Source organism: Chiloscyllium plagiosum, unplaced genomic scaffold (assembly GCF_037043375.1).
Source record: "Chiloscyllium plagiosum isolate Xiang-an unplaced genomic scaffold, Cpla_swu_hap1 HiC_scaffold_27, whole genome shotgun sequence".
In the NCBI taxonomy this organism is placed as follows: domain Eukaryota; kingdom Metazoa; phylum Chordata; class Chondrichthyes; order Orectolobiformes; family Hemiscylliidae; genus Chiloscyllium; species Chiloscyllium plagiosum.
Window position 1 is genome coordinate 64,466,474 of NW_028270165.1, and position 23,734 is coordinate 64,490,207.

The 23,734-nt window shown below is 47.2% G+C and overlaps 1 long non-coding RNA gene across 1 annotated transcript in view; it reads left to right on the top strand.

Annotated features, from left to right (window-relative positions):
• LOC148144460 (uncharacterized) overlaps positions 1-22,585 on the top strand; it is a 587,526-nt gene extending 564,941 nt beyond the window's left edge. The window contains exon 3 of the long non-coding RNA XR_015751498.1: positions 22,421-22,585. This is a non-coding gene — a long non-coding RNA (uncharacterized LOC148144460). The remainder of the gene's footprint in view (positions 1-22,420) is intronic.
• Positions 22,586-23,734: the final 1,149 nt, after the last annotated feature.

Here is a 23,734-nt window from a genome sequence, read left to right on the forward strand (position 1 = left end):
CGTTTAGCACACTTGCCTTCATTGTTCACCACACTGAGTAAAGGAGTTGGGACATCATGTTGAGGTTGTACAGGATGTTGGTGAGGCCACTTTCAGAGTACTGAGTATGGTTCTCGTGTCCCTGTAATAGGAAGAATACTATTAGAGGGGGTTCGGTAAAGATTTACCAGGATGTTGCCAGGACTGGAGGGTTTGAGTTATAATGAGAGGCTGGGACTTTTTTCACTGGAGCACAGGAGGTTGGGGGGGTGACATTATTGAGATTGATAAAATCATGAGGAGTGGAGGTAAGGTGAATAGCAAAGGCTCTTCCTTAGCGTTGGGGAGCTCAAGACTAGGGGGGATATTTCTTTAAAGTGAGAGGAGAGAGATTTAAAAGGAACCCGAGGGGCAACGTTTTGACAGAGGGCGGTTTACACGTGGAATGAACTTGTTGAGGATGTGGTCAATGCAGGTACGTTTACAAAGTCTAAACGACATTTGGATGGGTACATGAATAGAAAGGTTTAGAGGGATTTGGGCCAAACGCAGGCAAGTGAGGCTAGTTTAGTTTGGGAACCCTGGTCGCCATGGATGAGTTGGACCAAACGGTCTATTTCTGTGCTGTCTACCTCTCTGAACCAGAAGTGATCTTATTGAAACCAGTAGAATTCTGAAAGGGGCTTGACAGGATAGATGCAGATAAAACGCTCCTTTGTGGTGGGAGTCATAGAATCCCAACAATGTGGAAACAGGCCATTCAGCCCATCTATTCCACACTGGCCCTCAGAACAGCATCCCACACATACCCATCCCCTTACTCCATATTTCCCATGGCCAATCCACCCTCAGTTTCACATCCATGGTCACTATGGGTAATTTAGCACAGCCTATCCACCCTGACCTCTACACCCTAATCTATAAATTACCTTCTCAAAAATGTAATTTAAATGTCAAGTTTTTCTCTAAGAAAAATGTTAGTCTGACAACATTCGGGCGCAGACAGAATTCACACTTATTGTTAGAAAAGCTCTGCATTTGAATGACATTCTTGAGAAGGTAACAAAAAAGAAGTTCTGGGATTAACAAACCAAAGAGCAGAAACCTATTCTAAAAGATGAAGGATTTAATCTAAAATTGTTTGATGTGTCACATTTCCATGACCCTAGACTCCTTTGGATATAAATTGTGATCATGATCTCATTCTCCACAATTACCTAATGAAGGAGCAGCGCTCCAAAAGCTAGTGCTTCCAAACAAACCTGCTGGATTATAACCTGGTGTTGTGTGATGTTTAACTTTGTCCGTGGGAAACACATGAGTTGTGGGTCTGGTAAGAGTTCTTATTTTGTGATCTATTCCAAGTGAAATTTCTCCTCTGCACAGGCACGGGTGAACAGTTTGTTTTAGTGCTTTGTGCGAGATCGGGCTAGCAGCTTTTCAATCCTTATGTTAAACAGTTCAAGTAAACTGTCAATCAGCAATTATATTCCGAGTGGTACTTCCAGCTCTGGTAATCCTGTTGCATCAACAGAGAGGGAGAGGATGTCACATCTAAAGAGCAGACAGAAAAGTTATTTCGCTTGTTGAGTCGGTTCCTCACTCAGATGAGACTGGATACTGCTTTTATTGGATCATAAATAAATGCTACAATGGAACACCTTAAATTCAAGGAATTTTGAAAGGGCAAACGAACAGTAACTTTGAACAGAGATGTTCTTCCATTTCCAACCTTGGTTGAGCCAAATGAAGCATTTTTACTGATAGCTCCATAATCATGTTCCTGCTGGATTTTTTTCAGGGCAAACAATTTCTGGTGGGAGAAATTCTGCATCCTGGGAAGGCGGGGAAATGAGGAAAAAAAGCTGTTGAAAGCTTTGAACTGTGGGCCCATGAGCTCTCGTGGGAGCAGTGCATTTGCCAAAAACATTTCGGAGGAATTCTGTTTACCTGTTGGACTGAAAATAGTTTCCCCACTGAACGTTAAACAGGTATTGAGAACGTTGCGCATTATACATTGTGTTCCTGAGGACTGGAGGAGGATTGAACTTGCCAACGTGAACCACACTTTGCAGGGAGAGGAAATTTCTCTGGATGGAATAGGTTGATGGAAGTCAACAATTGTCAGATTATTTCATGAAAATAACAGCTGGTATGGGGATCCCAGCAGAGGGACGTCTGTAATGAGCACACAGAAACAAACCCTTCAGTCCAGGCCAACCAGATATGCTAAATTAATCTAGTGACCCATTTGCCAGCATTTGGCCCATATCCCTCTGAATTCTTCCTATTCATGTCCCCATCCAGATGCATTTTTTTCTTCAGAGAATACTTGGGTGAGAGCCAAGATATACAACAATGTATAATAATGAAGCAGCTCATTTATTCTGAAATTATTTCAATTAGTTGGTCAATTGCCAAATAATAGCTGCATAACTGTCGTCAATATTGATACCCAGGAAAGCTATTTTGTTTAGTATATTTCCTTTGTAAAGATCTTATCCAAATTATAAAATGAATGTATTTTCATATGAAATAAAATTTGCAGTGTTTTATTAAATGGTTGAAAGTAACTTTGCACTTAATTGCTCCATTTGGGTTTAAACATTGTGACTTAGATAAAAGTGATCTTTGCTGGGGGCATCTGAAGCTGTAACAATGTTGGGACACAATAAAGGTTACCTGAACGTTCTGCCGGACTCAGACTCTCATTGAAAGCTTAGAGCTCCAAGTGGTTTTTGTTTTAAAGCTGCTCATTTCTTGCAGCCTCCTGTACTAAGTTTCCAATGTTGTGTATCAGATGGAGCAGTGACTGAGTAGCTGGTTTCGTTAGAAGTTTAAATTTTTCGGGAGTGCAGGCACTGCATCGTTTCATCGGCAGTTTACTGGCAGCACTGGGAAGTATGGGTTGTGTTCATTAGAAAGGAGGTGGAAATACTGCTGTTAGACTAGGTGGGACAAGGTTTAAAAATCACAACACCGGGTTATAGTCCAACAGGTTTATTTGGAAGCACTAGCTTTCGGAGTGCTGCTCCTTCATCGGGTAGCTGTGGAGCAGGATCATAAGACAGAGTTAAGAGCAAAAGATCAGTGTCATGCAACTGATATGATATATTGACAAATGTAGATTGCTGTTAAGTCTTTCATCTTTTAGAATGGGTTGCAGGTTTTATTTCATTAATGTGTACATCGCAGAACTATTATTAAGTCGTATTCTCAAGATCACTTAAGGTTTTTTTTAAAAACAGGTGACAGCTCAGCCCAGACAATGCATGAAAGGTGAGTCAGTATCCCAATCTTAAATCAGACTGGTTCTATTTCCAAACTAGGAATTTATAAAATATTATATGGACTGACTACCTGCATGTTGTGCGCTTTTTGTGCAAAATTGAATATATCTGTAAATATTATTCTGCAAATGCACCCCATCGTTATATGTGTGTGCGCGCGTGTGTGTGTGCACATGCTTTGTAAATGGAGTGTGATGGAGGAGAAGCCTGTGAGAGGGTGTGTACATCTGAGAGAGAGCGTACGTATGAGAGAGGTATAGATAAAAGTGAGGGGTTGCATTTTCCTAAAATAAGGGCAGGACTTGTACAGAGGGATAGGGGGGGGGGGGGGGGGGGGGAAAGAGGGAGGGGTTCAGGTACATACTTCATTGAAAGTTGCATCACTGGTTGGAAGGGTGCTTCACAAGGCATTCAGCCCACTTACCTTATTTGTTCACACCAGTGAATAAAGGAGTTGGGACATCATTTAGAAGTTATACAGGATGTTGGTGAAGCCACTTGTAGAGTACTGAGAATGCTTCTGGTGGCCCTGTAATAGGAAGAATACTATTACAGAAGGTTCAGTAAAGATTTACCAGGATGTTGCCAGGACTGGAGGGTTTGAGTTATAAGGAGAGGCTGAGACTCTCTTCACTGGAGCACAGGAGGTTGAGGGGTGACCTCATTGAGATTGATATAATCATGAGGGTTCTAGGTAACATGAGCATCAAAAATAGCGAGGACCCTGCACGGTTATGTTAAGTGACTGGGGGGGGGGGGGGGGGGGTTGAAATTGTGGCATTTGGACACTTTAAATCCATCAGGAACAGCATCTCCATAGAGCATACTGTGCATGTCAGGTGAGGTGCCAGAAGACTGGAGGTTGGCTAATGTGGTGCCACTGTGGTAAGGACAAGCCAGGGAACTTTAGACCAGTGAGCCTGACATTAGTGGTGGGCACATTGTTGGAGGGAATCCTGAGGGACAGGATGTACATGTATTTGAAAAGGCAAGGACTGATTAGGGATAGTCAACATGGCTTTTTGTGTGGGAAATCATGTCTCACAAACTTGATTGAGTTTTTTGAGGAAGTAACAAAGAGGATTGAGGAAGGCAGAGCAGTAATGTGATCTATATGGACTTCAGTAAAGCGTTTGACAAGGTTCCCCATGGGAAACTGATTAGCAAGGTGAGATCTCAAGGAATACAGAGAGAACTAGCCATTTGGATACAGAACTGGCTCAAAGGTAGAAGACAGAGGGTGGTGGTGGAGGGTTGTTTTTCAGACTGGAGGTCTGCGACCAGTGGAGTGCCACAAGGATCGGTGCTCGGTCCTCTATTTTTGTCATTTACATAAATGATTTGGATGCGAGCATAAGAGGTACAGTTAGAGGGAGAGGCTTGAACAGGCTGGGGCTGTTTTCCCTGGAGTGTCAGAGGCTGAGGGGTGACCTTATAAAGGTTTACAAAATTATGAGGGGCATGGACAAGACAAATAGACAAAGTTTTTTCCCTTGGGTTGGGGAGTCCAGAACTAGAGGGCATAGGTTTAGGGTGAGAGGGGAAAGATATAAAAGAGACCTACGGGGCAATGTTTTCACACAGAGGGTGGTACGTGTATGCAATGAGCTGCCAGAGGAAGTGGTGGAGGCTGGTACGAATGCAACAATTAAGAGGCATTTGAATGGGTATATGAATAGGAAAGGTTTGGAGGGATGTGGGCCAGGTGTTGAGGGGCGGGACTAGATTGGGTTGGGATATCTGGTCGGCATGGACGGGTTGGACTGAAGGGTCTGTTTCCATGCTGTACACTTCTGACTCTATGCTGGTTCAGCAAAAGCCGCGCATGCTCTGTCTACAGAAACAGTGCAAACCCTTCTTCAAATGGACCAATGAGAAGCCAGACAAGGAGCCTGGTCCTCCTGCCAATCAGAACTCCCCAGTTGTCTGAATGCGGAAGATGGACCATCAGGTTCTGAAGCTGCCGCTTCTCTCCAAATGAAGATCGAGCTTCACCTCAGACTGCAACTTCCTTCCTCTATCCGCCATCTGTGAGTACGGCACTGTCTTTACCATTTCATTTTTTCATTCTGGGGTTAAATTGTTGACTTGCAGCAACTGAAAAGAAAGCGAGTGAATCCAGGGAGGGGACAGAGTCGGGAAACGTTGGTCCAGGTCTGTGTCTCAATTGGCAAATGCACAGCAAATGCAGTCCCACAGTGTGAAGTTATAACCTCGGTTATGAAAAAATAACTGCCAAAAGGAGGTACATTGTTCAAATGGCGACATATTGGGATGTGGAGAAAGTGAGGACTGCAGATGCTGGAGATGAGAGTCGAAAAGTGTGGCACTGGAAAAGCACAGGAGGTCAGACAACATCCGAGCAGCAGGAGAATCGACGTTTCAGGCACTAGCCCTTCCTCAGGAATGATGTGTGGATGTAAAAAGTGGCCTCAGCATCCTTCCACACCAGTCACTGCCAGTTGTCAGACGGATGCAGCAAGCAATCAGCAAGGCAAGAGGTATATTAGCAAGAGGAAATGATTTCAGAAGTAGGGATGTCTTCCTGCAGTTAGGGGGTCATTGAATATATTCAAGGCTGAGTTCATCTGATTTTGGAACAACCATGAAGTGGATGTTTATGGGGGAAGGCAAGTAAAATGGTTTTAAGACCAGTATAGAACAGTTAGAGTCATACAGCACAGAACAGAGCCTTTCGCCCAACTCGTCCATGCTGACTATATTCACAAACTAAACTAGTCCCACCTGCCTGTGTTTGGCCCATATTCCTCTGAACCTTTCCTATTCATGTACTTATCCAAATGTCTTTTAAACGTTGTTACTCAACCTGCATCCACCATTTCCTCTGGACATTCATTCCACACAAACCACGGTTTAAAAAAAAAGGTGCTCCTCATGTGTTTTTTAAATCTTTCTCCTCTCACCTTAATTTGCAGCCTAATCTTGAAACGACACATGCCAATCACCTTATCTACGCCCCTCATGGTTTTGTAAACCTCTATAAAGAGAACAACGAACCTTACAGCACAGGAACAGGCCCTTCAGCCCTCCAAGGCGATGCTGATCGAGATACTCTATCTAAACCTGCCGCCTATTTTCTAAGGATCTGTATCCCTCTGCTCCTTGCCCATTCATGTCTCTGTCTAGATACATCTTAAATGACGCTATCGATCCCACCCCTACTGCCTCCACTGGCGATGCATTCGAGGCGCCCACCACCCTGTGTAAAGAACTTTCCATGTATATCTCCCTCAAACCTTTCCCCTCTCACTTTGAACTCGTGACCCTGAGTAATTAAGTCTTCCCCTCTGGGAAAATAATTCTTACTATCCACCCCTGTTTACACCCCTCATGGTTTTTAGGCCTCAATCAGGACCCCCCCCTCAACCTCCTTATTTCCAATGAAAATAATCCTAATCTACTCAATCTCTCCTTATAGCTCGCGCTCTCCATAACAGGCAACATCCTGGTGAACCTCCTCTGCACTCTCTCCACAAGTATCCACATCCTTTTGGAAATCTGGCGACCGGAATTGTACGCAGTATTCCAAATGCGCCAAACCAAAATCTTATATAACTTTAACATGACCTGCCAGCTCTTTTACTCAATCCGTCCGATGATGGAACGCGTGTTGTATACTGCCTTGACCACTCTACTGACATGCGTTGCCACCTTCAGAGAACAATAGACCTGAACACACAGATCTCTCTGTACATCAATTTCCCCTAGGACCTTTCCATTTACTGTATAGCTCGCTCTTGAATTGCATCTTCCAAAATGCATCACCTTGCATTTGTCTGGATTGAACTCCATCTGCCATTTCTCTTCCCAACACTCCAATCTACATTCTGCTGTATCGTCTGACAGTCCCCTTCACTATCTGATATTCCATCAATCTGAATGTCATCTGCAAACTTGTTAATGAGGCACCCGATACCTTCACCTTTCAACCTCCTGTGCTCCAGTGAAAAAAGTCCCAGCCTACCCACCAATAGGTGTGAATTCTGTCTGGGTCCCAATGTCGAGTCAGCCTGACATTTTGGATAGAAAAGCTCTGCATTTAAATTATGTTCTTGAGAAAGTGACTGAAATCAGGTTCTGGGATTAACATACCAAAGAACAGAACCCCATTCTAAAAGATGGAAGATTTAATCTAAATTGTTTAATGTATCACATCTCCATGAACTGGACTCTGTTGGCTATAAATAGTCTAATCATGATCTTATTCCCCACAACCACCTGAAGCAGCAGCAGCACTTCAGAGTGCCAGAGATCCGGGTTCAATTCCCACCTCGGGCAACTGTCAGTGTGGAGTTTGCACATTTTCCCAGTGTCTGCGTGGGTTTCCTCCCACAGTCCACCAAAGATGTGCAGGTTAGGTGACGTGGCCACGCTAATTTGCCTGTAGTGTTAGGTGAAGGGGTAAATGTTGGGGAATGGGTCTGGGTGGGTTGCTCTTCGAAGGGTCGGTTTGGGCTGAAGGGCCTGTTTCCACACTAAGTAATAAAATCTGAAATAAATCTAATCGCTCCGAAAGCTAGGGCTTCCAAACAAACCACGTTATGGCAGCAGCGGGAGGTGTGCATTATATTCACTAAAAACAGTTAAGCAGTTAGATAACACGTTCGAGTGGGAAGTGTGTATAACATGATCTCACAACTCCTATACTCAATGCTATGAGCAATGAAGGAAAGCAAACCAAACGCCGCCTTCACTACTCTGTCCACCTGAGACTCCAGCACTCCAAGGTCTCTTTATTCTGCAACACTCCCCTTAACTGTGTCAGTCCTGCCTGGATCGCTTGACCAAAATGCAAATCTCTGATTTCTCTAAATTAAACTCCAACTGACACTCCTCGGTTCATCAGCCGATCCCATAAATTCCAATTTATAGTGAACTCTTTCCTCTCTTATTCCCTGGAAGCTAAAAATCTCCATCCCACACTCACTCCCTCCATTTTCACTTTGCTTATAGCAGAAGAATGTAACTGAGAAACTTATCAGCCACGATTGAATGGAATGAGCAGACCTGGTGGCCTAATTTCTGCTCCTATGTCTTGTGGTCTCTTGCTGTCCTGGACACCGAGAGAATTGGGACCAGCATTGAACCGATCATGACTGGATATGGATCTACCTGCGTCTAGGTGGATGGGCTGGAACTTTTTCACTGGCGCATCGGAGGTGGAGATGTGACCTTATCAAGGTTTATAAAATCATGAGGGGAGAGATGAGGTGAACGACGGGTGTCCTTCCCCTAGGGTTGGGGTTTCAAGATTAGGGAGCAAATTTTGATGGTGACAGGAGAAAGATTTTAAAAAGACTTGAAGGGCACAATTTTTTTTATACAAAGTGGTGCACATGTGGACTAAATGTCTAGAGGAAGTGATGGATGCAGGTACAGTAACGACGTTTAAAAGACATTTGGATAAGTTCATGAATATGAAAGGTTTGGAGGGATATGGGCCAAAACACTGGCAGGTGGGACTGGTTTAGTTTGAGTACATAGTCAGCATGGACTAGTTGGACTGAAGGGTCTGTTTCTGTGCTGCATGGCTCTGTAACTCGGTCCTATACTAGTCTTAAAACCATTTTCTTGCCTTCCCCATAAACATTCACATAAAAATCAGATGAACTCAGCCTTGAATATATTCAATGACCCCCTAACTGAAGGAAGAAATCCCCACTTCTGAACTTAATTCCTCTTGCTAATACACCACTTGCCTTGCTCATTGCCTGCTGCACCTGTCTGACAACTGGCACAGAAGGACACTGATGCCCCTCTGAACATCCACGCATCATTCCTGATGAAGGGCTCGTGCCCAAAACTTCGACTGTCCTACTGCTCGGATGCTGCTTGACCTGCTGTGCTTTGCCAATTGTGGTCTTCTCTACATCGGGGAAAGCGAGCATAAACTTGGGGAACGGTTTGCTGAGCATCCCAGCTGGGTCCGCAGAGGCTGAGCAGACTTCCCATTTTAATGCCCCTTCCCACTCCCCTTCTGACATGACTATCTTTGGCTTCCTCCATTACCACAACAAACCAAACCACAAATTGGAGGAACAAAACCTCATCTTCTGTCTGAGCAGTCAACAGCCCGGAGGACTCAACACTGAGTTCTCCAGACCCACAGCAGTGTGGTTGAGGGTAAACAGCACAAGGATTAAACACACAGTGAGGGGGTAAACAGCACAAGGATGAAACCAAACAGTGAGGGGGTAAACAGCACAAGGATGAAACCAAACAGTGAGGGGGTAAACAGCACAAGGATGAAACCAAACAGTGAGGGGTAAACAGCACAAGCGCCAGTAAAAGCAGATGGAAAGTGAGTGTAAAATGTCACTATGACAGGACAGGCCCCACATTCCTTCCCCTCCGTCCCCCCCAACCTGCCTCACCTTTCACCTCCCGGGCCCAGTACCTTCCAGGTGGCCCCATAGTTGACACAGGGGCCGCCCCACGACCAGTAGAACTCCACCACCCAGGCGGCCGACGAGTTCCCAAGCAGGCCCTTAACCCCATCCGCCTCCAGAATGCTGTACAGCCGGCCGGTGTGGCCGTGACACAGCAGCTGCGCCAGGAAGGCGGCGGTGCCCAGTGACGGGTGTCTGCCCCGGGCCGCACGGCGCCATTTTCCTAACGGCCGCCGCTTCCCCGCTCGAGCGACTTCTCCTCCCAACCGCCTTCGCCCCCGCGTGACGTCTGCACGGGGGATGGGCGGGGCCGGGGGAGCCTCACCGTCACCCAGCAACAGCCACCTCGCGCTACAACTGCTCATTCACAAAAACAAACTCTCCTGTCTCGCTCTGCAGCTGCAGGGGGGACACTGCCACGTTTCCAGGAGCCCTGTCTACATTGGGAAAGCTCACGGCTCAATTTAAACAGATATTCCGACATCTAACGGAACGGCTTCATATCTAAAGGGGGAAATCTGCATTTTAAAAGGGACGTGGACATTTTAACGGGTATTTCTGCAAATAAAGGAGGTTTAAATGGACGAGATTACATTTCAAAGGGATATGGGCACATTACTTACGAAGATATCCCTTTGAAAGTGACGCAGTTATATCTAAATGAATCTACATTTCGAAGAGACGGTGCCCTATTTATAAGTAGAGACAATAGGTGTGAATTCTGTCTGTGTCCCAATGTTGAGTCAGACTGACATTTTTCTTAGAAAAGCTCTGCATTTAAATTACATTCTTGAGAAGGTAAGTTATAGATTCGGGTGTAGGTTAGGGAGAATTGGCCGTGCTAAGTTACCCATAGTGACCAGGGATGGACAGGTTAGGGTGGCTTGGCCATGGGGAATACGCAGTAAGGGGTTGGGTATGGTTGGGATATTTTTCAGAGGGCCAGAGAGGAATAGATGGGCTGAATGGTCTGCTTCCACATTGTTGGGATTGTATGACCCTCCCCATAAAGGAGCATTTTATCTACATCTATCCTGTCATGCCCCTTTCAAAATTCTACTGGTTTCAGTAAAGGTATGCAGCACAGAAACAGACACTTCGGTCCAATTCGTCCAGGCCGACCAGGATTCCAAACTAAACCAGTCCCACTTGCCTGCATTTGGCCCATATCCCACTAAACCTTTGTATTCATGTACCCATCCAAATGCTGTTTAAACGTTGTAAATATACCGGCAACTACCACATCGTCAGCAAGTTCATTCCACATACAAAGCCACCCTCTTTCAAAATGTTGCCCCTCCGGTTCCTTTTAAATCTCTCTCCTCACCTTAAGTAATATGCCCCCAAGTTTTGTGCTCCCCGATGCTAAGCAAGAGCCCTTTGCTATTCAGCTTACCTCCACTCCTCATTTTATCAATCTCAATGATGTCAACCCCTCACTTCCTCTCCTCCAGTGAATAAAGTTCCAGCCTCTCCTTATAACTCAAACCCTCCAGTCCTGGCAACGTCCTGGTAAATCTTTACCGAACCCTCTGTGATAAGAATACTTCCGATTACAGGGCCATCAGAACTGTACACAGTACTCTGAAAGTGGCCTCACCAACATCCTATACAACCTCAACATGATGTCCCAACCCCTGTACTCAATGGTGTGAACAATGAATGCCATGCTGCTAAATTCCTTCTTAACTGCCCTGTCTACCAGTGATGCAACTTCTAACGAACTATGTACCTGAACACCACTCCCCCATGTCTGTCTGTTCTATAACATGACCCAGGGCCCTACTATTATCAGTACAAGTCCTGCCCTTCCTTGTTTTAGCAAAATGCAACCCCTTGCTTGCATTAATACCTCTCTCACACATGCTCCTCCTCAGACACACACACACACACGTATACCCCCCAATTCTCTCAGGTTTATACTCCATCACACTCACACTTTACCAAGCATGTACACACTCTCACACACAAACTCACATGCACCCACACACAATTCTATGGGGTGAATTTGTATTGGCAGAATTATATTTGCAGATGTATTCCATTTTGCTAAAAAAAGCACACAATTTCCAGGCAGTCAATCCATGTAATATTTTATGAATTTGGAAATAGAACCAGTCTGACTCACGATTGGAATACTGTCAGACTCAATTCTCAGGAAGAAAGTGAGGACTGCAGATGCTGGAGATCAGAGCTGAAAAGGTGTTGCTGGAAAAGCGCAGCAGGTCAGGCAGCAACCAAAGAGCAGGAGAATCGACGTTTCGGGCATGAGCACTTCTTCAGCCCTTTCCTGAAGAAGGGCTCATGCCCGAAACGTCGATTCTCCTGCTCCTTGGATGCTGCCTGACCTGCTGTGCTTTTCCAGCAACACATTTTCAGACTCAATTCTCACACCTTTTAATGCATTGTCTGAGCTGAGATGTCATCTTTTTTATAAAACCTTAAGTCATCTCAAGAGTGTGACTTAAAAGATGTACTGGCAGTTACACATTAATGAACCAATACCTGCACCCATTCTAAGAGATGAAAGACTTGACAGCAATCTAGGCTTGTTCAATATATTCCATCAGTTGCATGATACTGATCTTTTGATATACATTCTGTGTCTTACAATGCGGCTCCACAGCTACCCGATGAAGGAGCAGCACTCAGAAAGCTAGTGCTTCCAAATAAACCTGTTGGACAACAACCTGGTATTGGGTGATTTCTTTTTAACTTTATCAACCCAGACTAATACCGACACCTCCACATCATTTCTAGTGAACACAGCCCACACCTGAAACGAAGGAGCAGCTTTAAACTAAAAACGTCTTGCAGCTCAAAGCTTTCAATGAGAGTCTGAGCCCGGCGGTAAGTTCAGGTAACCTTTATTGTGACTTAACTTAGTTACATCTTCAGATTCCCCCCTGCAAAAAGGCATAGACAAAGTAGCTGTTTTTTAAACAGCTCAAGATCAAAGCCCACACACACCCCACTGTCTTTACTATTGGGCAGCACCAGGTTGTAATTGGATCCTTGTTACAGCCATAATCCGGAGGAAGTATTGCCTCACTCAGCAATTTCAACCCATACCCTGTATCCTGGTAAGTTTCTCCCTGCTCATTTGCCAGTGAGGAGAGGGCAGTGTAGAGTCAACCAGACTGCTGTGGGTCTGGAGTCATGTGTACGCCGGACCGAGTGAAGGATGCAGATGGAACGACTGAATGAATACTCTCCCACAATGGCGGTTCCCTTTCCTAACAAGGGAGAGAGTGAATCAGATGGGGGCTTTCTCCCCCGCACCACCCACTCCCTCTGCCATCTGTCATGGTGGGATTCAAACCCGGGAGTCCCCGGAACCGGATTGATAGTCCAATCGATAATGGCACTTGACCGTCACTCCTTCAATCCCCCTGCGATGGCACATGAACTCGCTGGTGCTTCCGCAGGTGGGAGGAGCGGATGAAGCCCTTCCCGCACTGAGAGCAGGTGAACGGCCTCTCCCTGGTGTGGATCCGCTGGTGCCTCAGCAGGGAGGAAGATGTGCTGAAGCCCTTCCCACACTCGGGGCAGCTGAAGGGCCTTTCCCCCGTGTGGACCCGCTGGTGGGTCAGCAGGTTGGAGACCTGAGTAAAGGCCTTCCCGCACTCGGGGCAGCTGAAGGGCCTCTCCCCTGTGTGGACCCGCTGGTGGGTCAGCAGGGGGGAGACCCGAGTAAAGGCCTTCCCACACTCAGGGCAGTTGAAGAGCCTCTCCCCCGTGTGGACCCGCTGGTGGGTCTGGAGGCTGGAGTAATTGCTGAAGGCCTTCCAGCACTCAGAGCAGCTGAAGGGCCTCTCCCCCGTGTGGACCCACTGGTGGGCCAACAGGGCAGAGAAAAACATGAAGGCCTTCCCACAATCGGGACAGCTGAAGGGCCTTTCCCCCGTGTGGTCCCGCTGGTGGGCCAGCAGGTGGGAGGAATGTCTGAAGGCCTTCCCACAGACAGGGCAGGGGAATGGCCTCTCACCGGTGTGACTGCACCGATGAGTCTCCAGGGCAGACGGGACACGGAAGCCTTTCCCACAGTCGCCACACTTCCACGGTTTCTCCACAGGGCGGGATTCCTCGGGTTTCTCCATGGATGAAGCTTCAGCCGCACACAATCGAATTTCCAGCCCCTTCCTGTCGTGAGTTCCTCTTTCCAGGTCGTATAGCTGCTACACGCTCCACGCACAGTACGCTGCAACAGTGGGGTCTCTCGTCCAGTCCCAGAGATGCTGAAAACATACTCACTCAGTCAGGAACCAAAAAGCTTTGATCCCTCTCACAGAAATCAGTCGAAAATCGTTGCAGTCCTGGTGGACTGAGTGACTGTCAGACATTGACGGCGAAGTGAGGATCGCAAATGCTGGAGAGTCAGTCGAAAAATGTGGCACTGGAAAAGCACAGGGATGTCAGACAGCATCCGAGGAGCAGGAGGGTCAATGTTTTGGGCATAAGCCCTTCATCTGTTGATTGAGAAATTTCCGCCATCAGATCTTCAAATACGCTGTAAAAAGAAATTACAAAAGTCATCACTATCAGTGCAGGGTAGAAATTCAGAACAAGCAATTCTACTTTCTGTGGAATATTCTTTTGTTGTTCCACAAAATTGAAAGCACCATCCCACTCTCTCTCCCCCTCTGTTCTCACTCTGCTCTAACTAATTCCCCTGAAGATGCTGATTCAGGATCTTACAGGGGCAGAAAAGCAAAAACATCAAGACTGACATCTCTCTGAATTTTGGATACCACCACCTGAAAGTTAATATCTTTCACAACACTGAGATCCTGCTGAGAGTGAGCAGGTCTGATTTTGGGAAGCAAATACAATGTGTGTCAATTCAGGGTGAATCTGCCACGCAGCTTCTTTAGGAACAACCAGACACAAAATGGTTAACATCCCTGGGAAGGGGAAGCAAAATGACACCAGAGAGAAATTGAATATACTGACATGGCAAACATTAGTGGAAAGCCAGAGTCATAGAGGTATACAGTACAGAAACAGACCATTCGGTCCAACTCGTCTGTACCGACCAGATATTGTAAATCAATCTGGAACCGTTTGCTCACACGTGGCCCATAGCTGGGGTCATCCCCACCCCCCTGTCCTAAGACCTTGATGCCTCCAAGCTGACCTTCAAAGGTTCGGTTTTTCCCTCCATTCTTTCTCGGTTGTCTTTTGTAAGTTTTGAAAACTTTCCCAATCCTCTGAGTATAGGATTTGGGAAGTTGTGTTGTCGCAGTACAGGACATTGGTTAGGCCACATTTGGAACATTGTGCACAATTCTGGTTTCCTTCCTATCAGTAAGATGTTGTGAAACTTGAAAGGGCTCAGAAACATTTACAAGGATATTGCCAGGGTTGGAGGATTTGAGCTAAAGGGAGGCTAGGGCTGTTTTCTCTGGAGCGTTGGAGGCTAAGGGGTGACCTTATAGAGGTTTATAAAATCATGAAGGGCATGGATAGGATAAATAGGCAAAATCTTTTCCCAGCGGTGGGGGGAAGGGGAGGTCCAGAACAAGAGAGCATAGGTTTAAGGTGAGGGGGGAAAGAAACAAAAGAGATCTGAGGGGCAACCTTTTCACACAGAGGGTAGTAAATGTATAGAATGAGCTGCAGGAGGAAGTGGTGGAGGCTGGTACAATTGCAACATTTAAAAGGCATCTGGATGGGTATATGAACGGGAAGAGTTTGGAGGGATATGGGCTAGGTGCTGGCAGATGGGACTAGATTGCGATGGGATATCTGGTCGGCATGGACAAGTTGGACCAAAGGGTCTGTTTCCATGCTGTACATCTCTATGACTAGTTGGACTTAAGGGTCTGTTTCTGTGCTGTATGACTCTGGAACTGTTCTGTACTGGTCTTAAAACCATGTTCTTGCCTTCCCCCACAAACAATCACTTCTTTGTTGTTCAAAAATCAGATGAACTCAGCCTTGAATATATTCAATGACCCCCTAACTGCAGGAAGGCATCCCCACTTCTGAACTCAATTCCTCTTGCTCATATACCACTTGCCTTGCTGAATGCTTGCTGCACCTGTCTGACAACTGGCAGTGACTGGTGTAGGAGGACGCTGGGGCTCCTTTGTCCATCCACACATCGTTCCTGATGAAGGGCTCGTGCCCAAAAAGCCAACTGTCCTGCTCCTCAGATGCTGCCTCACCTACCGTGCTCTTCCAGTACCACACTTTTTGATCCTGATCTCCAGCATCTGCAGTTCTCACTTTCTCCACATCCAATTACATCTCCATTTAAACAATGCACTTCCTTTCTACTTTTTTTTCCACAGCAAAGGCTATAACTTCATATTGTGGTACTGCATTTGCCATGTGTTTGCCAGTTGTGGTCTTCTCTATATCGGGGAGAGCGAGCGCAAACTTGGGGAATGGTTCACTGAGCATCATATCTGGGTCCACAGAGCCGACCAGAGTTCCCAGTCACCACCCATTTCAATTCCCCTTCCCACCCCCTTTCTGACATTACCATCTTTGGCCTCCTCTATTGCCACAACGAATCAAACCGCAAACTGGAGGAACAACACCTCATCTTAATAGAGAAGGAAGTAAGCAATAAATAATAGACCCCTACAGAGTGCTGAGGAAAAAAGGGACCTTACTGTCCAAGTTCAGAGATCCCCAAAGGTATCAGTACAAGTAAAACGGGGAATGAGGAAGGCAGCTGGATGGGTATGTGAATAGGTGGGGTTTAAAGGGATATGGGCCAAGTGCTGGTAAATAAGATAGATTAATTTCAGATATCTAGTCAGCATGGACGAGATGGACTGTTTCTGTGCTGTACAGCTCTATGGCCATCCACTTCATTTTGAAATGTTTGCACTACCACATGGAACATCCTGTTAGGGTTCAGAGAGTGCCAGTTTTGAGTTGAAACTTTATTGCTGGAACAGCACAGCAGGTCAGGCAGCATCCAGGGAACAGGAGATTCGACGTTTCGGGCACAGGCCCTTCTTCAGGAATGAGCAGAGAGTGTTCAGTAGGAGAAGATAAAAGGTAGGGAGGAGGGACTTGGAGGAGGGGCGTTGGAAATGTGATAGGTGGAAAGAGGTCAAGGTGAGGGTGATAAGTCGGAGTAGGATGGAGGCGGAGAGGTCAAGAAGAAGACTGCAGGTCAGGAAGGCGGTGCCGGGCTGGAGGGATCCGGCTGAGACAAGGTGGGGGGAGGGGGGATGAAGAAACTGGTGAAGTCCAAGTTCATCCCCTGCGGTTGGAGGGTTCCCAGTCGGAAGATAAGACGCTCCTCCTCCGACCGTCAGGTTGTTGTGGTTTGGCGGTGGATGAGTCCAATGACCTGCATATCCTCGGTGGAGTGGGAGGGGGAGTTGAAATGCTGTGCTACAGGTTGGTTGGGTTGGTTCGTCCGGGTGGCCCAGAGGTGCTCTCTGAATCGCTCCGCAAGTAGGCGGCCTGTCTCCCCAATATAGAGGAGGCCACACCGGCTGCAGCGGATGCAGAAGATGATGTGGGTGGAGGTGCAGGTGAATCTGTGGCGGATATGGAAGTTTCCTTTGGGGCCTTGGAGAGAAGTGAGGGGGGAGGTGTGGGCGCAAGTGTTGCACCTCCTGCGGTTGCAAGGGAAGGTGCCGGGAGTGGAGGTTGGGTTGGTGGGGGGTGTGGATCTGACAAGGGAGTCGCGGAGGGAGTGGTCTCTACGGAAAGCTGATAGGGGAGGGGAGGGAAATATATCCTTGGTGCTGGGGTCTGTTTGGAGGTGGCGGAAGTGACGGCGGATGATGCGCTGTACATGGAGATTGGTGGGGTGGTAGGTGAGGACCAGTGGGGTTCTGTCCTGGTGGCGGTTGGAGGGGCGGGGCTCAAGGGCGGAGGAGCGGGAAGTGGAGGAGATGCGGTGGAGGGCACCGTCGACCACGTCGGGGGGGAAGTTGCGGTCCTTGAAGAAGGAGGCCATCTGTGTTGTACGTATTTTGAACTGGTCCTCCTGGGAGCAGATGCGGCGGAGACGAAGGAATTGGGAGAATGGGATGGCGTTTTTACAGGGGGCAGGATGGGAGGAGGTGTAGTCCAGGTAGCTGTGGGAGTCGGTTGGTTTGTAGTAGATGTCCGTGTTGATTCGGTCGCCTGAGATAGAAACAGAAAGGTCTAGGAAGGGGAGGGAGGAGTCCGAGACTGTCCAGGTGAATTTGAGGTTGGGGTGGAAGGTGTTAGTGTAGTGGATGAACTGTTCAACCTCCTCGTGGGAGCACGAGGTAGCGCCGATACAGTCATCAAACCCTCCAACCGCAGGCGATGAACTTGGACTTCACCAGTTTCTTCATCCCCCCTCCCCCCACCTTGTCTCAGCCGGATCCCTCCAGCCCGGCACCGCCTTCCTGACCTGCAGTCTTCTTCTTGACCTCTCCGCCTCCATCCTACTCCGACCTATCACCCTCACCTTGACCTCTTTCCACCTATCACATTTCCAACGCCCCTCCTCCAAGTCCCTCCTCCCTACCTTTTATCTTCTCCTACTGAACACTCTCTGCTCATTCCTGAAGAAGGGCCTGTGCCCGAAACGTCGAATCTCCTGTTCCCTGGATACTGCCTGACCTGCTGTGCTGTTCCAGCAATAAAGTTTCAACTTTGATCTCCAGCATCTGCAGACCTCACTTTCTCCTCTTCAGAGAGTGCCAGGTCCTGACATCTCCTTCCTCATGTCTCCTATGTATTTTAAATCAATAATAACATTTGTATGTTCCTGGGTTAGTACTTTAAATACACAGACACATACAAGAAAATCAGAGTTTCTCCTCGGTAGAGACAGTGATGATTTATTTCAACTTGCTAACAGGGTATCAGAAGGGGAGGATCTGCAGACAGAAATCTTGGAAGAAATTCCATAACAAGATCTGACAGGGTCACTCAATATCATTGGGGGGTTGAATCTGGAAAGAGAAATCCATTCGACCTGCTTCAAAGAGGAACTACCAGTGAACTGAGCTTTAACTGGTTACACAGAATGAGTGTGTGTGTCCCAGTGAGCTGACAATGGGAAGGAGCTTTAACCAGTTACACAGACAGAGAGGGGCTGGGGCATTTATTTTACCCCTGGAGCATCAGAGCCTGAGGGGTGACCGTAGAGAGGTTTATAAAATCATGAGGGGCATAGATAGGGCAAATAGCCTAGGTCTTTTCCCCCCAGGATGGGGGAGTCGAAAACTAGAAGGCATAGGTTTAAGGTGAGAAGGGAAAGATTTGAAAGGGACCTAAGGGACAACTTTTCATGCAGAGGGTTGTGCATGTATGGAATGAACTGCCAGAGGAAGTGGTGGAGGTGGGTACAATTGCAATGTTTAAGAGGCATTTGATTGGGTACATGAATAGGAAGGGTTTGGAGGGATATGGTCTGGGTGCCGCCAGGGGGAATTAGATTGGATTGGAATATCTGGTCGGCATGGATGAGTTGGGCCGAAGGGTCTGTTTCTATGCTGGTTCTGGTTATGCTAATCCCTGTGGCCTTATTCCAGATGCGATCCATATCTACAGACAAGACACGATTGACTCCAGCTGAGTGTCTCTCTGGTCACCGCCTCCGTACCCCTTGGAACGATTCGGCTCCCATCTCAGTCCACTTCCACCACATGACCGAAGCAATGATTGGTTATGTTCTTGCTCTAACTAATGTTATGCGTGCCTTTCACTCCCAGGAGCGTGCGGCGTAGAGTGATGTTCCCTCCCTTTCAGCCTCGTCACGGGTAGAGCCTGGTTTGTTGGTGCTCATCAAGAACTGGACTGGCAAAGGTCTCCAACCTTGTTGGGATGGCCCCTTCCAGGTTTTACCTCCCACCCCTACGGTGGTCACAGTCACTGGGCACTCAGCTTGGGTCCAACTGCACCGTTGTAAATTGATTGACCGCACCAATCAAAAGGGGGGAAGAGGAGGAGAGAATCCTGGATCTCAACAAAAGGAGTGGACCTTGTCCAGTTGGGTTTTTGAATCTTGCTGTTGTTCTAATGTTAATCTTATTACAGATACTTGAACTAAGAGGAGGGACATGTGGGGGATCGCTATCTTCTCACCTTTCTGATCACGTACAACATCCTGATGGGGAACGCCACTAAGTATGGATGCAACCAGGAATGATCAGAGATTATCCACCGCCCATGCTGAGGAGATGTCGTCCAGTACACCGGACCAGACGCCTTTGACGTGTGGAACGTGATGACGATTGATTATTGCAATGGACTCTTACATCAGAAAGACCAGATGGTCCATCTGGACAGTAGAAATCAGTGAGAGTTTTCATGTCGTTACCATTTTTTTTTTATTTTACCTGCAGTCGCAAGCCTAGTGAGGATAAAAATGATCAACCCCGTGGGCGGCACGGTGGCACAGTGGTTAGCACTGCTGCCTCGCAGCGCCAGAGACCCGGGTTCAATTCCCGACTCAGGCGACTGACTGTGTGGAGTTTGCATGTTCTCCCCGTGTCTGCGTGGGTTTCCTCCGGGTGCTCCGGTTTCCTCCCACAGTCCAAAGATGTGCAGGTCAGGTGAATTGGCCATACTAAATTGCCCGTAGTGTTAGGTAAGGGGTAAATGTAGGGGTATGGGTGGGTTTCGCTTCGGCGGGTCGGTGTGGACTTGTTGGGCCGAAGGGCCTGTTTCCACACTGTAATCTAATCTAATCTAATTATGGTAAATATTTTAAAGACGCCCAGGAACACCATCCCATTTTGCAGATCGGGCCAACTTGAGAAAAGGGAAGCCTGATACGGGAAACTCCTCAATCCACAAACAACTTATTTATACAGGCCCACAGAACGCTCTTCACCCCAGAGGCAGTAGTATGTTACTCCTCTCTATCGGGAGATGACTTATTTGCCCCGTCTCCAGTCCCTGATTCCATTCTATTCATCAGACTTCCTACTGCCGATCCTGCGAAGAGAAATATCACTTTCCAATACCTCGGGTCTGTGTATACAAACAGCTGGTGTAACACTGGCTGGGGTACAGCAGGCCTTATGCGGCACATGGACCTGGAACGGAACCCTTCCCTTGTCCATTTATAGGCCTTTTCTCTTTTCAGAATCTGATACTGTCACCAAGACCATGTACAATAGAGCTAAGGGAGAGCCCAATGGGAACAGCATTCTGAGGACCATTGTCTCCCATACAGTGCGAGTGCTCGAGTCACTTGGCCCATTTTTTTTTTAACAGAGCTCAAGCACCTCCTCTTGCAAAATGTCGACCCTTTCCTCCTGTCGACCTGACCAGACCCCCTGCTGTAACATTTCAGTAACCTATTTTGACAAACTGTCCGTAATATAAACCAAACCAGACTATTATTTCTTCAGCTAAGGTAAAGCTACCAATTTCCTTGTCCTGGATGGCAAAGATGTCCCTCATAAGGTCACTATCGGAGCCCTTGTTCCCACAACAGTACCTTGTCCTGGCCAGTGGACAAGTTGATGAAACCTCCATCTGAGGAGGATGCAGAGGTCAGTCTCAGCCAACCTTGCTCCAACTGGAAGGATCCCAAGGGTGACAATACAGGGTACCCGATAGCCTGGGGAATCCAGAGTACCCTGAGTTTGGAAGGATCGGCAGGGGTGACAAGTCAACAGAACCGCAATTCCCTCTTTTGCGGCCTGACCTTTCGAGGAAATAAGACTAAAGAGGCTCTGAAACAGAGTAAACTGGGATTATCAGACTTGTGTCTTTTACTCTGTGCAGAATCGGTATGCCTTCGACTATATACTCCCCCAGGAGGGTGAGGTCTGCACCATTGTCCAAGATAAATGCACTGTGGGCATTCCCGATCTCACTGGCAATATTAACTAAGATACAAGAAGAGATCCAGGTATTCCTTGACAGAATGACTGAAGGGACCAGTTGGGGAAACTGCAGATCGGGCTCATGGTACAATTGGCTTAGCAATTTAGCTATGTTTGTTTGTCGGTATTGGTATTGTTAGGTATTTAATTGCTAGGCTTATGAGGTCCCTTAGTGATATAGATTTGCCCCAGAAGATGCTCCTTTTGCGATCTGATGGCTCACCCACACGTGTCGATGGCGATGATAAATATGACCAGATGAGCTGCGAGGATGGTGGTGCCGCTCTACAGGATGTTGATGGCTGGACCACCTTGAAGGGCATTCGTTTGGACTAGCCTTCTCTTTCAGTGATCGCGGTGCAATCAAAGGGAGGGATGAGGGTGTGGGCATCTGGGTGATAAAGTCTATAGCCTTAAAACTTGTCTTTAAACATTCAGATTAAAATGTAATGCTGAATTATTGAATACATTTACTGCACTAGAAAATAAACAGGCAGGAAGGCTCAGAAAGAGGAGAGAACTTAAAGATAGGGACACCTGGGCTCACCAAGTGATAACAGGATGCTGTGAGGCAATTAAGAACGTTTACTTTATCATCGGTGAATCTGTGTGAACAGGACCCCAAGTGATAACATTCACAGCCGTTCCCTTGTGAAATGAATGATAGTCTTTGAATCTGACCCTGAAACAAGACTCGGTACTATCCATAGCTTTGTAATTAATGGGTGGAGCTTGTCCATTATAATGGATTCTTACTACCCTTTGCAAGCGGGGCATTCACAAAATAAATCTTCGCTGTCTTGAGAGTTCAAAAGGACACGAGAGAGAGAGACCATTTTATTGCTGAGGCTGTTGAATCCCGTAGAGAATTAACTCTTAGTGCTTATCTGCTATGGATCGAATTGAATTGCATTTTGGACTTTATGATGAGAGGTTTTTATTCCAGGTTTCCAAAGAGTATGATCTCCAGGACAAACCAAGAGAGAGGCTTTACAGGTCTGAGTTCTCAAAGGATTCCCTGGGCCACCTCAAATCTCCACTTTAACATGGGAGGTAGGACAAAATGGCTTCTGCTTGGCTAACTCAGTGGGACTGAGTCAGGCAGATACTCACGACTCAGAACAAATAAGAAACCACAGCCTGATATAAATCCAGTGAAAAAAACTGCAAATGCAGAAGTAACAAATGTGAACCTAACCATCAATCGCAGAAGTAACAGTTTAATCCTAACCACCAGACAGGACAAATACAATTCCAAGAACAGGTTGTCTACAAGAAATTATGATAGATTAGATTATATTCTCTACAGTTTGGAAACAGGCCCTTCAGCCCAACCAGTCCACACTGACCCTCTGAAGAGTAACCCACCCAGAACCATTTTTCGTCTGACTAATGCACCTAACACCATGGGCAATTTAGCATGGCCAATCCACCTGACCTGCACATCTTTGGACTGTGGGAGGAAACCGGAGCACCCGGAGGAAACCCACGCAGACACGGGGAGAATGTGCAAACTCCACACAGATGGTCACCCAAGGCTAGAATCGAACCTGGGACCCTGGGGCTGTGAGGCAGCAGTGCTAACCACTGAGCCCTAGGCCAAGTCAAAAATGCATGAGGACCTTGCGGGATCTGATTGGTTGTTACTATGTTTGGGTGGCACGGTGGCAGAGTGGTTAGCACTGCTGCCTCACAGCGCCAGAGATCCGGGTTCAATTCCCACCTCAGGTGACTGACTGTGTGGAGTTTGCACGTTCTCCCTGTGTCTGCGTGGGTTTCCTCCGGGTGCTCCGGTTTCCTCCCACAGTCCAAAGATGTGCACGTCAGGTGAATTGGCCATGCTAAAATTGCCCGTAGTGTTAGGTAAAGGGGTAAATGTACGGGAATGGGTGGGTTACGCTTCGGCGGGTCGGTGTGGACTTGTTGGGCCGAAGGGCCTGTTTCCACACTATATCTAATCTAATCTATCTAATCTAATCTATGTGATCATGCTCAATGTCTGACTCTAAACAATGTACTTAAGTTCTATACAAACTCTGCAAAGGTTGGCGGATTCTTTTGGCACTCTAGGTGTACTCATCGGTGGCCCAGTGGTTAGCACTGCTGCCTCACAGCACCAGGGGTCCCAGGTTCAATTCCAGCCTCCGGGGGCTGGCTGTGTGGAGTTTACACATTCTCCCTATGTCTGCATGGGTTTCCTCCAGGTGCTCTGGTTTCCTCCCACAATCCAAAGATGTACAGTTTGGTGAATTGGCCATGC